This window comes from Oncorhynchus mykiss, chromosome 13 (genome assembly GCF_013265735.2).
Source record: "Oncorhynchus mykiss isolate Arlee chromosome 13, USDA_OmykA_1.1, whole genome shotgun sequence".
Lineage (NCBI taxonomy): Eukaryota > Metazoa > Chordata > Actinopteri > Salmoniformes > Salmonidae > Oncorhynchus > Oncorhynchus mykiss.
In genome coordinates this window covers 28994636-29012952 of record NC_048577.1, presented here as the reverse complement: position 1 = coordinate 29012952, position 18317 = coordinate 28994636, and positions in this window count along the sequence as shown.

Below are 18317 nucleotides of genomic sequence, written 5' to 3'. Positions count from 1 at the left end.
AGGTAGTGTCTCTGTTCTGCCGGTGCATGGAATATCCCGCCAGCTCTATATTGTCAATTTCTTCATTCAGCCACGTCTCGGTGAAACATAAGATGTTACAGTTTTTAATGTTCCGTTGGTAGGATCATCTTAATAGTAGGTCATCAATTTTATTTTCCAACGATTGCATGTTAGCAAGGAGAATGGGAGTTTGCTCGCTCACCTCTGGATTCTCAGAAGGATGCCTGATCTGCATCCTCTGTTCTGGCGTCTTTTCTTCATGCAAAAGGCGTGGATCTGGGCCTGTTCCAGGCAAAGCAGGATATCCTTCTCGTCGGATTCATTAAAGGAAAAAGTTTATTCCAGTCCGCGGTGAGTAATCGCTTTTCTGTTATCCAGAAGTTATTTTCGATCATAAGAGACAATAGCAGCAACATTATGTACACAATAAGTAAAAAATAATAATAAGTTACACAAAACACACAAAAAATAACAAAGTTACACAATTGGTTGGCAGAATGTAAAACCTCAGCAGTGTTCTTTGGTGCCATCTTCTCTGTCATATGGTTTGACCACATATGTAAAAAGTGGAGGAACCGAGAGAGACACACACCCACTCACACATGCAATTGGGAGCAGACACACGCATGCACGTCGTTGAAGTCCAGGAGGAGTAGCAAGGTTTGGTTGGAGATGACAAAGAGAGTTTTAAAAAATCAGGGCCCAAGAGAAACAGAAGGACAGGAGGAGAAGAGCGATCAAACAGGAGAGGCATCCTGCAAGTAGGGGAAGACAAATGGGCCAGTGGAAGAGTTCGAAGTTAGCTTTTTTTTAAAGATCAATGGAAGAAAAATTGGATGGATGGAGTGCTGAATATTGAATGGAGCTCCATTGTCACCCCCTTAACTCTAGCTCATGTTTCACCTTCCATTTCAAAACCCCAGCGTTCTCCTCAGTGGAGCCGATCAGAGTATTTTTGAGCACTTTGGTGGTTGCGTGGGAAACGGATAGAGCACCTGCCGCATGACAAAGTGCTTTTAGGATGAGAGCCCCGACCCGAGAAGTGTGACACGAAATGAGAAGATGCTGTGTCCCATCCTTCCCAATGATCCCATGTTTTGAACGAAGAGTTGACTTAATGGAACAACATTTTACAAAGATGCTTGCAAAGCACAAGGCACGCTAAATCCCGAACAGAAGCGTTCAACCGAAGGGAAAAAGAAAGCTATGCAATGTTGTAAGTGCCGGAGTTTGTCATGGAGAGGGATCTATAATTCATAGGTTCGATGACCTGATTTCATGACAAAATTCTGCGAGAGAGGGAAAAAAGATCAATGCATTGGTATTTTTCACTGAGTTCTACACACACAATGGAAAGCAGGAAGTGTAGAGAAAGATCAGAGACCTCTATGGCTCGGGGTTAAAATGCAAATTGTGCAATGGTTTCAGCTGTGGTGCCCCAAAGGTTTGGGCTTTCTAGGCCAGAGTGTATTCTCAGCAGTGAGCTTTAGGTCAAAATGAGAACATTTTCTAATAATAATCATGGGAATGCAATGGTAATTTGAAGCATATTGCTGTGTATGTGACCGACCGTGTATCGAAGCTTAATCTAAGCATCATTAGGGCTCCATCAACGTTGCTTTTCACTGCGCAGTCCTTTCAAATAAGTTGGAACATTGTTTCTCCTCCGAACTAATCAATGGCTTGATGATAAGTTGAGTGGTTGGAACAGTTCAAATGGGATAAAACAGAACAAGTTAAATGTGCAACCTTTCGGGTACACAAGGACCAGGATTGAAAAACGTTGATGTCTTATCTTCTCAGAAAATCGCAAAGCCAACAGAGGTTTAGGGCAGGCCAGACTCATGAAAAGGTTCAGGCAAAGTCACATCTCCCGACGGTCCTACAGGGAGAATTCAGCAGCTCTACTACCAAGGTTAGCCATGTTGACAGTTTGGTCTGGTGCCCTGAATGAAAAATTCCCAAAGCTATCTGTCAGTAGAGTTGTGAAGAGTTCTTCATTGATTACATATGGACATATGTACATTACTTATGGACATAACGGAGTCCATAAGCACAGATGAAGGATATCAAGGATCTGGAAAGATTCTGGATGGAGGTGTAATATCCCTCCCAATGTGTTCTCCAATCTCATAAAACATTTTAGAAAACGGCTCAGTGTTAGGAGGGTGCTGCAGTATTGATAATAGGGGGTACAGTCAATTTGACCCAGTCTTTTTGAGATATGTTATATTACTTGATTAACAGAATCTATTTCTCTGATCAATTGTATTAGTATAGAATAATATAGTTTAGCAGTTTATGGATTAAGTGCCTTACTCAATGGCATAACGGCAGTAGGTGGCACCTCACTCCCGCCAGATTGTTCCCCGTCAACCCTTTGTTTCCTGGCCTGCCTGAGGCTACTGCCTCATATAAAATGAAATACATGTTGGTCCCACTTTAAACAAAGTATAATTTTATATAGCACACATAAAGATAAAGGCTTCATAGGCACTACAACAAGGCTTCACAAATATTCTATAAGCCTATGTCATACTCTATAAATCGTGTATAAAGGGTACATAACAATTCCCGCAGTATGGTGAATTGCCAAATCTAACATTCTACAGCATTCATAGGGTATGACATAGGCTTATAGATGACTTGTGAAGCATTTATGTAGTGCTTATGAAGCCGTACTCCGTTTAAAGTGGCACCCATATTTTCAATAAAGTGTTTAAAGTCGCTAATAGACTTATGTTGTGAGCTATACATGCATGTGATCACGACTTGAACAAAAGCATCAACTCCATCTGCTCTGAGTTGTTGTACTTTGACTTTCCCACAGGATGTATCACCATAGAAACGCAGCATTCCTTTTATAATCGGCACTAGAACACATAAAAAGAATATGGCTTCTACTGTGGCATCAATGCATTGAAAACTGTCAGCGTCTCTCACAACCACAATACCGGTCCACACATGGCGACAATCCAATCAAGACAGCCACAGGTCCAGATGTCAATGTCTCTGTGTACAGTACATATTTCTATCTATTTTTCTGCATAGGTTATCTAAGCATAGGTCTTTACCTGTTCAATTGTCATTTAAATTAATGATCCACATTGATTATTTAACAACGTTTATGCCCTTAGTAGTTTAGTACAGCTGCCACACTGATATATAATATCATAACCCAAGAATTAAAGCAATTTTGTTATTTTCTAAAGTCTAGCAACCTTGCCAGCAAGCATGCCAGCTAATATACATAGACAAGCTACTCTTAACTGGATTGATAGCCTGAAATGGCTTGGTAGCTAATAATGAGATTGGGAACCTATCTACCTGGCTAGTTAAAATTGCGAGGTATTTCAGAGAAACACCAAAATGGTTTTATTTATTCATCAAAAAGGAATCAATAGGCTAACATAGCTTGATCAATTTCATTTACAAACGTACCTCCTGGGAGTCCTGCCCATCACTGGCAGCTAAAATCAAATCAAATGCTGTGTGTGTTACTCAACACTCTCTCTCCCCCTCCACTGATGATAGTGTATGCACACATTAGAGAATCTAGTGTCCTGCCTAGCATACCTTTGCTCCGTGGTCCACCTTGGAAGAAACCCTGACAGATCTTATTTTTATAAATAATTGTGATCAAACGTGGGCTGAAAAATTGAGAAACAGGACAAATCTGAGCGGCATGACACCTCTGGGTGTGCTGCAATTCCGCATCAGCCAGTGTGTTTTGTAATCGACACCATATATGTGTGACGGAGAGTGGATGTCTTTGTCTCCTCTGGACTGGAGAAATAGAAGGCTTATAATAAAGCCCCGTGGAGATACTGCCTGTTCCATCTGTTTTTTTTTCCTGCTGAAAACATCTGGGCCCGAATTCACATAATACTTCTTAAGAAAAAACCCAAGAAGCGTCTGGTCTCTGCTTTTCTCTAGCATCTGTATCCAGAGTTATTCCTTAGTTTGCATTGTTAAGGCAGAAGATAAGGAGATTACTTTTTCCACATTTTGTTGTGTTACAGCCTGAATTTAAAAGATTTTATATTTTTAGTTTTTTTTCCAACACACAATAACCCATAATGTCCAAGTGGAATTATGTTTTTCAAAAATGAAAAGCTGAAATGCTGTTATGGCAAGCCTAAATAAGTTCAGGAGTAAACATTTTCTTAACAAGTTACAAAATATGTTGCATGGTGTAACGACGTTCGTCTGTAGGAGGAGAAGCGGACCAAAAAGCAGCGTGGTGGTTATTCATGTTCTTTAATGGAAAACTGAACGATACATGAAATAACTCAAATCTACAACACAACAAACGGAACGTGAAAACCTATACAGCCTATCCTGTGACAACAAACACAGTGACAGGAACAATCACCCACAAACACACAGTGAAACCCAGGCTACCTAAGTATGATTCTCAATCAGAGACAACTAATGACACCTGCCTCTGATTGAGAACCATACTAGGCCGAAAACATAGAAATGCCCCAAAACATAGAAAAACAAACAGACTGCCCACCCAACTCACGCCCTGACCATACTAAATAAATACAAAACAACAGAAATAGAGGTCAGAACGTGACAGTACCCCCCCCCCCCCAAAGGTGCGGACTCCGGCCGCAAAACCTTGACCTATAGGGGAGGGTCTGGGTGGGCGTCTGTCCGCGGTGGCGGCTCTGGCGCGGGACGCGGACCCCACTTCACCATTGTCTTAGTCCGCCTTATTGTCCGCCTCCCTGGCTTACTCACCATGGCCACCCCTCTCAATGACCCCACTGGACAGAGGGGCTGCTCGGGACAGAGGGGCAGCTCGGGACAGAGGTGAAGCAGCTGCTCGGGACAGAGGGACAACTGCTCGGGACAGAGGGGCAGCTGCTCGGGACAGAGGGGCGATAGCAGCTCGGGACAGAGGGGCGGCAGCTCGGGCGGCCCCTGGCTGACTGACGGCACTGGCGGCCCCTGGCTTACTGGCGGCCCCTGGCTGACTGGCGGCACTGGCGGCCCCTGGCTTACTGGCGGCCCCTGGCTTACTGGCGGCCCCTGGCTGACTGGCGGCACTGGCGGCCCCTGGCTGACTGGCGGCACTGGCGGCCCCTGGCTGACTGGCGGCACTGGCGGCCCCTGGCTGACTGGCGGCACTGACGGTCCCGGGCTGACGGGCGGCACTGGCGGCTCCTGGCTGACGGGCGGCACTGGCGGCTCCTGGCAGACGGGCGGCACTGGCGGCTCCTGGCAGACGGGCGGCACTGGCGGCTCCTGGCAGACGGGCGGCACTGGCGGCTCCTGGCAGACGGGCGGCACTGGCGGCTCCTGGCAGACGGGCGGCACTGGCGGCTCCTGGCAGACGGGCGGCGCTGGCGGCGCTGGGCAGACGGACGGCGCTGGCGCCGCTGGGCAGACGGGCGGCGTTGGCGGCGCTGGGCAGACGGGAGGCTCAGCTGGCGCTGGGCAGACGGGAAGCTCAGCTGGCGCTGGGCAGACGGGAAGCTCAGCTGGCGCTGGGCAGACGGGAAGCTCAGCTGGCGCTGGGCAGACGGGAAGCTCCGGCAGCGCTGGACTGAGTAGCTCTCGTAGCACCGAACAGGCGGGAGACTCCGGCAGCGCCGGAGAAGAGGAAGGCCCTGGTAGCGCCGGAGAGGCGGGAGGCTCCGGCAGCGGCGCCGGACAGGCGGGAGGCTCCGGCAGCGGCGCCGGACAGGCGGGAGGCTCCGGCAGAGGCGCCGGACAGGCGGGAGGCTCCGGCAGAGGCGCCGGACAGGCGGGAGGCTCCGGCAGAGGCGCCGGACAGGCGGGAGGCTCCGGCAGCGGCGCCGGACAGGCGGGAGGCTCCGACAGCGCTGGAGAGGAGGGAGCCCCTGTAAGGATGGGCCGGAGAGACAGCCTGGTACGGGGGGCTGCCACCGGAGGGCTGGTGCGTGGAGGTGGTGATGGATAGACCGGGCCGTGAAGGCGTACTGGAGATCTTGAGAGCAGGGCTGGCACCAACCGCCCTGGCTGGATCTTCACCCTAGCCCGGCAGATGTGGGGAGCTGGGATGTAGCGCACCGGGCTAAGCACGCGTACTGGGGACACCGTGCGCACAACTGCATAACACGGTGCCTGACCAGCACCATGCCCGCCACAGTTAGCACTGCTAGGAGCACTGTAGTGCTGAGATGGCACAGGACGTGCAAGGCTAGGGAGATGCACAGGAGGCCTGGTGCGTGAGGCTGGCACAGTCTTCACCAGACCCCTCGCACGCACCTCAGGATGAGTATGGATAGCTGACCCCGGTGCCATTAAATCCCTGACACGCTCCGTCGGGCGAATGTCGTGCCTCATGCACCAAACCAGCAAATCCCTCATATCTCTCTCCTCCAATTTCCCCATTAACTCCTTCACAGTCTCTGCTTCGCTCACCTCCAACACCAGCTCTGGATCTGAGCTCCTCCTTGGCTCCTCACGATAAACGGGGGGAGTTGGCTCAGGTCTGACTCCTGACTGCCACACTCCCCCTGTGCCCCCCCCCAAGAAATTTTTGGGGGTGACTCTCGGGCTTCCATCCGCTCTGCCGTGCTAGTTCCTCATAATGCCGCCTCTCTGCTTTTGCTGCCTCCAGCTCGGCCTTGGGGCGGCAATATTCTCCTGGCTCTGCCCAGGGTCCTTTCCCGTCTAGAATCTCCTCCCAAGTCCATCTCTCCAAGTAGTGCAGCCTCTCCCACTGCTGATTTTGCTGCTGCTGCTGTTGCTCCTCCTGCTGCTGCTTTTGCTGCTGCTGCTGTTGCTCCTGCTGCACCAGTCGCTTCTCCTGCTGCTGCTGTTGCTGCTGCCTCTGTTTACCACGCCGCTTGGTCCTTGGTAGGTGGGTGATTCTGTAACGACGTTCGTCTGTAGGAGGAGATGCGGACCCAAAAGCAGCGTGGTGGTTATTCATGTTCTTTAATGGAAAACTGAACGATACATGAAATAACTCAAATCTACAACACAACAAACGGAACGTGAAAACCTATACAGCCTATCCTGTGACAACAAACACAGTGACAGGAACAATCACCCACAAACACACAGTGAAACCCAGGCTACCTAAGTATGATTCTCAATCAGAGACAACTAATGACACCTGCCTCTGATTGAGAACCATACTAGGCCGAAAACATAGAAATGCCCCAAAACATAGAAAAACAAACATAGACTGCCCACCCAACTCACGCCCTGACCATACTAAATAAATACAAAACAACAGAAATAGAGGTCAGAACGTGACACATGGACTCTGTATAGACCAGGGAGGTTTTCCAATGCCTTGCAAAGAAGGGCATGGGTACAACAAAAATCAGACATTGAATATCCCTTTGAGCATGGTGAAGTTATTCATTACTCTTTGGATGGTGTATCAACTTAAAGTGAAATAAAGGTTAAATAAAATTACAATATAAAATCAACATACCCAGTCAATACAAAGATACAGGCGTCCTTCCTAACTCAGTTGCCGGAGAGGAAGGAAACCTCTCAGGGATTTCACCATGAGGCCATGGGTGACCCTTAAAACAGTTATGGAGTTTAATGGCTGTAGTAGGAAAAAACTGAGGATGGGTCAACAATATTGCTGTTACTCTACAATACTAACCTAATTGACAGAGTGAAAAGGAGGCTTGTAAAGAATACCATTTTGGCGAAGTGTTATGTTTGTGGCAAATGCAATACAACACATTACTGGCTGCCAGTTTCCATATTTCCAAGCATAGTGGTGGCTGCATCATGTATGCTTGTAATCTTTAAGGACTGGGGAATGTTCTAGGATAAAAATGAAATGGAATGGAGCTAAGTACAGGCATAATCCTAGAGGAAACCTGGTTCATTCTGCTTTCCTCCAGACACTGGGAGATGAATTCACCTTTCAGCAGGACAGTAACGTAAAACACAAGGCCAAATCTTCACTGGAGTTGTTTACAAAGAAGACAGTGAATGTTCCTGAATGGCCGAGTTACAGATTTGAATGAAATCTTCTTGAAAATCTATGGAAAGATCTGAAATTGGTTGTCTAGCAATAATCAACAAAAAGTTTGAAAATAATAATGGGCAAATGTTGCACAATCCAGCTCTTAGAGACTTACCCAGAAAGACTCACATATGAATTCACACCCCTGAGTCAATACTTTGTAGATGACTTTTGGCAGCGATTACAGATGCGATTACAGATGTAAATGAGATATTTCTGTATTTAATTTTCAATAAATTAACAAAAATGTCTAAAAACAGTTTTTCATTACACTTTATCATTATGGGATATTGTGAGAGAAAAAAATATTTAATCCATTTTGAATTCAGACTGTAACATAATAAAATGTGGAAGAAGTCAAGGGGTATGAATACTTTCTGAAGGCAGTGCATGTGACAGTGTCACGCCCTGACCTTAGTTATCTTTGTTTTCTTTATTATTTGGTTAGGTCAGGGTGTGGCAACGGTGGTTTGTGTAGTTTTTGTATTGTCTAGGGTTTTTTGTATGTTTATGGGTTTTTTCTAGTCTAGGTTTTTATATGTCTATGGTTGCCAACGCTAAACAGAGGCATATTTAGGTAGCCATATTCCTTGGATAATTTGTGGGTTGTTATTCTACGTTTAGTTGCCTGTTCTGCACTAGCCATATTGCTTCACGGTTCATTTTGTTTGTTTAAGTGTTCTTCGTTTTAATAAAAGAAGAATGTATTCATCTCACGCTGTGCCTTCATCTCATCGTTATGACGAACGTGACAGAATAACCCACCAAACCAGGACCAAGCAGCGTGAGAGGGAGGAACAGCGCTTGGTGGAAAAATGGACCTGGGACGAAAGACTGGACGGCAAAGGATCCTGGACGTAGGAGGATATTTTGCCAGGAGAGGATCGCCTACCATGGAGGCAGGTGGAAACAACGCAGGATGAACGGCAAGGACTCAGTGTAAAGAACCAGAGCCGCCACCGAGGTTAGATGCCCACCCAGACCCTCCCATATAGGTTTAGGTTTGCGGTCGGTAGTCCGCACCTTTCGGGGGGGTACTTTCACGCCCTGACCTTAGTTATCTTTGTTTTCTTCATTATTTTGCTTAGATCAGGGTGTGACGAGGGTAGGTTTTGTATTGTCTAGGGGTTTTTGTATGTCTAGGCGTTTTTATATGTCTATGGTTGTCTAGATTGGTTCCCAATCAGAGGCAGCTGTTTATCGTTTTCTCTGATTGGGGACCATATTTAGGTAGCCATATTCCTTGGGTATTTTGTGGGTTATTGTCTGTGTAGTTGCATGTCAGCACTAGTGTTTATAGCGTCACGTTTTTTTTGTTATTTTGTTTAAGCGTTTTCCGTTTTAATAAAATAATGTATTCATCTCACGCTGCGCCTTGGTCTCATCGTTATGACGAACGTGACAGACAGTGCCATTCTGTTGCCCCGTATGTTGGTTAAATCTGTTTAGTTTTAGCTTTTGCATAGTTGATATTTCATTGCCTAAATTTTTTAAAAATGGCACGGTGGGATTTGACCTCACAACCCCGAAGAGACTAGAGCAGTGCTATTCAAAGCCGAGGATCGCAATCTCACTAAACTACAGTGAAGTTAAAAATTAAATCATTAAGAGTAATAATTAAGATTATGCCTGTGATCGTTGTATGGGTCAATATACAAACTTTTTCAGAAAGATAACTTTTTTTGTAAATGTATTTATTGACAGATTTCACAGTTGTATCATTAGATCATTAGAGTCATGAGACATTCTTGGGGGAAAAAATTGGGTCTCCAGAATATCTGTTGGAAAAAATGTGGTCCCCTCTGAAAAAGTTTGAATACCAAACCCACATGAAAAATATTAAGTTAATTAAAGAATACTATAGTAAACTGTAGTGTACTGTATAATACTATACTCCACACTGTAGTATTCCTTGATTGTGTAGTGCTGACTATAGATTTTTTTGGATACTGTAGAACAGTGGTTCCCAAACTTTTTATAGTTCCGTACACCTTCAAACATTCAACCTCCAGCTGCGTACCCCCTCTATAGCACCAGGGTCAGCGCACTCTCAAATGTTTTTTATGCCATCATTGTAAGCCTGCCACACACACACTATACGATACATTTATTAAACATAAGAATGAGTGTGAGTTTTTGTCACAACCCGGCTCGTGGGAAGCGACAAAGAGCTCTTATAGGACCAGGGCACAAATAATAATAATCAATCATTTTGCTCGTTATTTAGCCTTCTTACATATAAAACATGATTTGTTCATCAAAAATTATGAGTAACTCACTACAGGTAAATGAGAAGGGTGTGCTTGAAAGGATGCATCTAACTCTGCAATGTTGGGTTGTATTGGAGAGCGGCTCAGTCTTAAGTCATTCATCACAGAGTCATCCACACAGTCTGTGCCTGTATTTAGTTTTCATGCTAGTGAGGGCAGAGAATCTACTCTCACATAGATACGTGGTTGCAAAGGGCATCAGTGTCTTAACAGCGCGATTTGCCAAGGCAAGAAACTCTGAGCACAGCCCCATCCAGAAATCTCAGTGGCTTCTGATTAAATTCAATTTTCACAGAATCGCTTGTTGCAATTTCGATGAGGCTCTCTTGTTCGGTAAGTGGACTGGAGGCAGGGCATGTAAGGGAAAACGAATCCAATCGTTTGTGTCGTCAGTTTTGGGAAAGTGCCTGCGTAGTTGCGCACCCAGCTCACTCAGGTGCTTCGCTATATCACATTTGGCATTGTCCATAAGCTTGAGTTCATTTGCACCCCAATAAAATCATACAATGATGGAAATACCTGTGTGTTGTCTTTGTTAATGCAGGCAGAAAAGAGCTCCAACTTCTTAATCATAGCCTCAATTTTGTCCCACGGAGAATCCCTGTAATCCTAGATTCAGATCATTCAGGCAAGAAAAAACATCACCCAGACAGGCCAGTCGTGTGAGAAACTCGTCATCATGCAAGCGGTCAGACAAGTGAAAATTATGGTTAGTAAAGAAAACTTTAAGCTCGTCTCAAAAAAAAAAACACGGGTCAATACTTTGCCCCTTGATAACAAGCTTTACATGGTCGCTGCCCATGCATAGTGCAGAAAATATATACGAGAGTTCAGGGGCCTTGCTTTAATTAACAAAGTTAGCCATTTTGACTGTAATGTCCAAAACGTATTTCAAGCTGTCAGGCATTCCCTTGGCAGCAAGAGCCTCTTGGTGGATGCTGCAGTGTACCCAAGTGGTGTTGAGAGCAACTGCTTGCACACGCGTTACCACTCCACTATGTCTCCCTGTCATGGCTTTTGCGCCATCAGTACAGATACCAACACATATTGACCAACAAAGTCCATTTGATGTCACAAAGCTGTTCGGTACTTGAAAAATATCCTCTCATGTTGTCCTGGTTTCCAGTGGTTTGCAGAAGAGGCTGTCTTTCTTAATTGACCCCATAAATATAACGAACATATACCAGGATCTGTGCCAGGCCTAATGCTTAGTGAAACTGTGTTGTTTGATGAAGGCATTGTCTGTATATTTTTTGGAGCCTTTTCCCACAGCATTGTCCCAGCTACAGTGGGGAGAACAAGTATTTGATACACTGCCGATTTTGCAGGTTTTCCTACTAACAAAGCATGTAGAGGTCTGTAATTTTTATCATAGGTACCACTTCAACTGTGAGAGACAGAATCTAAAACAAAAATCCAGAAAATCAAATTGAATGATTTTTAAGTAATTAATTTGCATTTTATTCCATAAGTATTTGATACATCCGAAAAGCAGAACTTAATATTTGGTACAGAAACCTTTGTTTGCAATTACAGAGATCATACATTTCCTGTAGTTTTTGGCCCACTCCTCCATACAGACCTTCTCCAGATCCTTCAGGTTTCGGGGCTGTCGCTGGGCAATACGGACTTTCAGCTCCCTCCAAAGATTTTCTATTGGGTTCAGGTCTGGAGACTGGCTCGGCCACTCCAGGACCTTGAGATGCTTCTTACGGAGCCACTCCTTATTTGCCCTGGCTGTGTGTTTTGGGTCGTTGTCATATTGGAAGACCCAGCCATGACCCATCTTCAATGCTCTTACTGAGGGAAGGAGGTTGTTGGCCAAGATCTCGCGATACATGGCCCCATCCATCCTCCCCTCAATACGGTGCAGTCTTCCTTTCCCCTTTGCAGAAAAGCATCCCCAAAGAATGATGTTTCCACCTCCATGCTTCACCGTTGGGAAGATGTTCTTGGGGTTGTACTCATCCTTTTTCTTCCTCCAAACATGGCGAGTGGAGTTTAGATCAAAAAGCTATATTTTTGTCTCATCAGACCACATGACCTTCTCCCATTCCTCCTCTGGATTATCCAGATGGTCATTGGCAAACTTCAGACAGGCCTGGACATGCGCTGGCTTGAGCAGGGGGACCTTGCGTGCGCTGCAGGATTTTAATACATGACGGCGTAGTGTGTTACTAATGGTTTTCTTTGAGACTGTGGTCCCAGCTCTCTTCAGGTCATTGACCAGGTCCTGCCGTGTAGTTCTGGGCTGATCCCTCACCTTCCTCATGATCATTGATGCCCCACGAGGTGAGATCTTGCACGGAGCCCCAGACCGAGGGTGATTGACCGTCATCTTGAACTTCTTCCATTTTCTAATAATTGCGCCAACAGTTGTTGCCTTCTCACCAAGCTACTTGCCTATTGTCCTGTAGCCCATCCCAACCTTGTGCAGGTCTACAATTTATCCCTGATGTCCTTACACAGCTCTCTGGTCTTGGCCATTGTGGAGAGGTTGGAGCCTGTTTGATTGAGTGTGTGGACAGGTTTCTTTTATACAGGTAACGAGTTCAAACAGGTGCAGTTAATACAGGTAATGCGTGGAGAACAGGAGGGCTAAAAAAATAACAGGTCTGTGAGAGCCGGAATTCTTACTGGTTGGTGGGTGATCAAATACTTATGTCATGCAATAAAATGCAAATTAATTACTTAAAAATCATACAATGTGATTTTCTGGATTTTAGTTTTAGATTCCGTCTCTCACAGTTGAAGTGTACCTATGATAAAAATTACAGACCTCTACATGCTTTGTAAGTAGGGAAAACCTGCAAAATCGGCAGTTCTCCCCACTGTATATCCACGGCAGGAGGAAGAATTAAGCCCTCCACAATACTACTGTGCTTGCCTGTCCTAGCCACTCGGTAGTTCACCATATAAGATGCCCCTTCTTATTAATGGTATCTGTTGCTTTTATACATCTTACTACTCAAGTCTTCTTTAATCTCGATCAAAAAAGTCTGGTGGCTTATTTTTCAAACTGTCATATTCCTTTTCTAAATGTCTGCGCAAGAGTGAAAGTTTCCCGTGAGAGAGTAACAGTTAATGTAATTGGATGTTAATTATTTGACCAGGCTACCTGTATTTGACTTGTTTTGTTATTTCGCTGAACACTAGAAGGTTTAATTTGATTTTTGACAGTGAAATGAGGCTCCTCAGGTGAGAAAAAAACCTCACCTAAATGTATAGCCCCATTGGAAAATATAAATGTACTGTTTGAAAATGTGAAGAATAAAACATTTTTTTTAAAATGTAAAAGTGAATCACATTTTAATTTGGCGTACCCCCGATGGCATTGCGTGTTGTTTGGGAATACCCCTGTTTGGAAATACCTGCTCTAAACTATTCATTCAGACTCCAGTACTACCTACCTTTAGTTTTTGTCTAGTAGGTTTCCTCAAGGAGAAAGCCTCCACTTCTATGTCAAATATAAAGCAAAAACACTAGGGTAAATGCTGCAGTAATTTCCACAAAAACACTACAGTAAATGTTATAGTATACTACATTCATGGCCGCAAAAACAGCAGATTTTTTGCTCCTGCTGCGTTAGGTTCCGTTCAACATTAGCTTCTTATTTCATCCTTCTAGCAGGCTAAGTAATACTAGCCAGAGCCCTTCAACATTACTGCAATAGAAGTCTCTGTTGGCAGCTAGCCTCCTGACTGATATATCGTTAACCCTCCTGCTGGGTTACGGTCAAATTGGGCCGATTTTCAAGTTTTCTCTCTGAAAAATGTGATCACACAAAATTCATTTTTATTTTACTTTTGTACGCCTGTGGTGTTCCTGGTCAAAAATGATCTGTCATTAGAAATGAATAGGTGAAACTACAATTAGCATGTAAAATTTTGTTCAGGCACATGCCCATTCATCAGCTGGACACACTTCTTCTCCCAGACCCCCACATGCATGTGTGTTTGAGCACACACACACCTCACTCCCCTTCTTGGCTTCCATGGCAAACCCCACGGGAACCTGTCCCCAATAGAATCTTTCCCCCACGGGAACGACACCTGTTGGCATTCGCACAAACAATTGCAACATTGTTTCAATAATATATGAAACCTTTCTTGCAGCTCTGGTATATAGCGCTTTTTTGAGTCCTTGCTCACAATTAATTCTGTGGCAGCACAATGACCAAACGATATACTGTATGTGAGGCTCTTTGATCATGACACTGGTGAGGAGGAGAGTCCTTTAACACAAAGTAGTCTGTGATAAATAGCGCATTATGTTTCATCTGAGTATTTGTTATAGTCAAAAATGAGCTCAGGTCAATGAGGCCTACAGACCATAAATAGCAAATAGAAGTTTAAAACTTGTAATGTTCACAAGAACTTAAGGTGATACAAAGATCTAACACAACATTAGGTGATAATGTATGTATTATTATGATTTATGGACCAGGAACACAGAATTAAATAACATGAAACGAACACAACAGGAGAGTTAAGCTACTATTTACCAGTTGTGCACTCATTCTCCGAGAGTCAGTTTTTGTTTGTTTGGGGGATGTCTGTAGACACCGCATGAGTCACAGGATGGTTACAAATGGCCTTTTGTCTGGTATCTCGCCAACACATTGTCAACTGGGTCTTTCGTTGCCTACTTGAGCCGACTACGAGTTGGGTTAGTAAGTTTCTCCTCTCAGGCCCTCGGTCATTATCCATACCCGAACCATCTCCACCCTGGTACCTCCTGGCACACAAACACCAACTCATGCTATGGAATACAGTCTTTAGGTTTTTATCACAGAAGGCATCGTAAATCCACTGTCGGCCTCAAGAGGCCCAACTCCGAAGACCACGCACAGATGAGAGTGTTCTAAAAACCATATTCTACTCCATAAAACAACCATTTGATGTAGTCATGGCGCCGCTGATAATGGTTAACAACTTTGCATTGTTGAAACAAGCAGCAGACTTGAAACAAATAGTCTGCCAATTTTCAAGTGCAAACAGTGAGGGATGCAAAGTGGCAATCTAACTCACCAGAGGAGGCTGACTGTAACTTTGTTTGTCATATCCTGCGGGTGACCTGGTTACTGTGCCAACAAATCATGTAATCGGCAATGAAGTTGCCACAAAGACAAGGCCGTCTTCTCATATCCCCTGAGCATTGTGTCGGTATACAGCACAAAACACAACATCCACTTCCCTTACACACGCACACATCCACAGGGCTAGATTTACAAGGCATTTGCATTGCTACACATGAATTTCAGAGAGGAATACAACATACAGTGAAAGGCTGAAAGAATTGAATGCGGAGAAGTCACACCGCCTTGCAGAAACATTTCAGACGCATTTCATTCACAGGAAACTCACATTTGCTAATGCCTTCTGTCATGTAATGTCATAGCGTCATGTATACATTAGGAACAACTTCTTAATATTGACTTGCACCCCCTTTGCCCTCAAATTTGATTTGATTTGATTTGACTCGCCGATCAGTCTGTCATGGAAAGAGCAGGTGTTCCTAATGTTTTGCACCCTCAGTTTATATGTGCCATTTAGCATACGCTTTTATCCAAAGTGACTTACAGTCATGCGTGCACTATCCTGGCATAGCAAGCACCATGCTCTACCAACTGCGCTACAGAGGTTTCAAACTATTCCAAAACCACTTACTCTGTGTACCAGAGTGGCCTTATTCAGCCTGTAAGGCTTCTTATCTAATTTCATGGTTCACCAATGTGTCATCGAAGCTGGCCTTTTTAGGAATGGTTACGTTTGCCCATTTGTTTGTTTTTTAACAGGAAACATAATTTTTAGTGCTCCGTATGAGGAGAGTTTTGTCCACCCCCAACGCTTCTTTTCAAAGGGCTCTGATACATTCCACTTTAGGCTTCACTAAACTTCAGGCTTTTGACATATAATTTGTACTGCACATCCTTAACTTATTCATGAAAATTCATTTGGCTTTTTGCAAAACAGCTCAATACACTGACCAATGTTCAAGGGATTTTAGGCTAACTGTAATGTTTCATTACATCGCTCACAAGCAATTGGAGTAGTAAATGAAATAGGTTTTGACGGATGCCTTGATTGCCTTCTGCAGCCTAGCCTTTTGCAGCCTAGCCAATTCTTGTTTTAAGCCTATCCCAAACCTTGACCCTTATGTTAACCATTCGGAGTTGTCTAAACTTAACCTTAAACAATTTTACGTTTGCAAAAACTTTGAATTTTGATGTTTGAGAATCATGGGTGAACGTCTAATTGTGACCTGAGACCGTGAGAGATAGTTGGAAATAAAACAGAATGCATGAGTGTAAGTGCAGGAATGTAAATATTCAATGCTTTGACTCTACTATGTTACTTAACGATGATAGCTCCATGAATCTCTAAAACAATCAGAGATGATTCCTGCTGGCAGGCAGCACTGCCGCAGGAGATGGTTGGTTGGAAGGAGACATGTTGGATGGCTGCGGTTGAGGGAATGGGTTTGGGTTGAGGCTCACTTCTTTTTGTTTCCCTTCATTTACATGCTACATTTATAATTACCTTTAACTCTCTAACATGATCAAAGGGATCAATACTTTGTAGTTATGTAAAAAAATATATATATATCTGTGTTTTTTTTGGGGGGGGGGGGCAAAGGTGTATATATACAGTTTATGTAAATTAAAGAATGGAAAATACAATATGAACTGAATATGAAATTATATGTATGTGTATATCGTACCTGCAAACCCCCCAACGTGTTCTCACACAAAAAAATTGCCTGTAGTTGTTGGAATACTCGAGGAATAAAGGTGATGACAGCGCAACTAACCCGCTGTGTTACATATTTCAAGACCTTCACAATCTGAAACTGGTTCAGATTCCTCTGTGAGATGATGTTGACCACATGTTTGATTCTCAATAATAAAGGCTCCTCAATAATACAGGCTCCTCACGTACAGGCGCATCCCAGTTATCTACAGTGCCATAGTCACTAATGCCTCAACTCCGGAGGATTCTGATCCCATGATCACAGTAACAGGCCACATTTAGAGGCCACACGTATTTACAGTATTAACAAATGACATGTGACAAGCACAGTAAATTATCCCATTCCTGTGGTGTCATGTTTTGACCATGTGTCTCTGTCACCTCCATCAGTAAACCGTGGGCCACATGAACTGGCCCAGGCAAAGAACTGTGTGAATAGTGATTCATGCTTTGTGATTCATCCAAGATAAGTGGATAAATCATGTTAGATATTTTGGAGTGGACCATCTCTTTACTGCTCGCCAAAAACCAATGTAGCTGGAACCCTGCTTTCATGGTTCTGTAGAATGTTCTATAGCGAGGTAAAATTAAAATAACTGTTTCTAAGGCCATTTCCCCTCAACATATACTGTAGATTGAATTAGATGGAACTGATGGAATGGTGCGATATAGAATATTGATGCTTCGAGAGTGAGCGATAGAAATCCTCATGAAGGAAAAGGAGGATGGAAAATGTACACTGAGTGTTCAAAACATTAAGAACACCTGCTCTTTCCATGACACAGACTGCCAGGTGAATCCGGGTGAAGGCTTTTATCCTTTAATGGTGATTGATGTCACTTGTTAAATCCGCTTCAATCAGTGTAGATTGAAGGGGAGGAGACAGGTTGAAGAAGGATTTTTAAGTTTTGAGACAATTGAGACATGGATTGTGTGTGTGCCTTCCAGAGGGTGAATGGGAAAGACAACATATTTAAGGGCCTTTGAATGGAGTATGGTAGTAGGTGCCATGGTTTTTCACACTCAACAGTTTCCCGTGTGTATTAAGCACAGGAGGTTGGTGGCACCTTAATTGGGGAGCACATTTTGAATCAGTTGTCCTCGTAATAGAAACCATGCTAGTATAAAACCATGCTAATATGTCTAAATTCATTTCCCATGTCCAATGATAACCATGCTGTGGTTTAGAACATTGATTTATGACTTCATTTTTTACATGGCTCTTACTACTGAATGTTAAAGAGACACATCATTAGTGTATCTCAAGCACCACCAGTGTCAACATTATGTGAAAGAATTTAGAAAATCATCATTGTC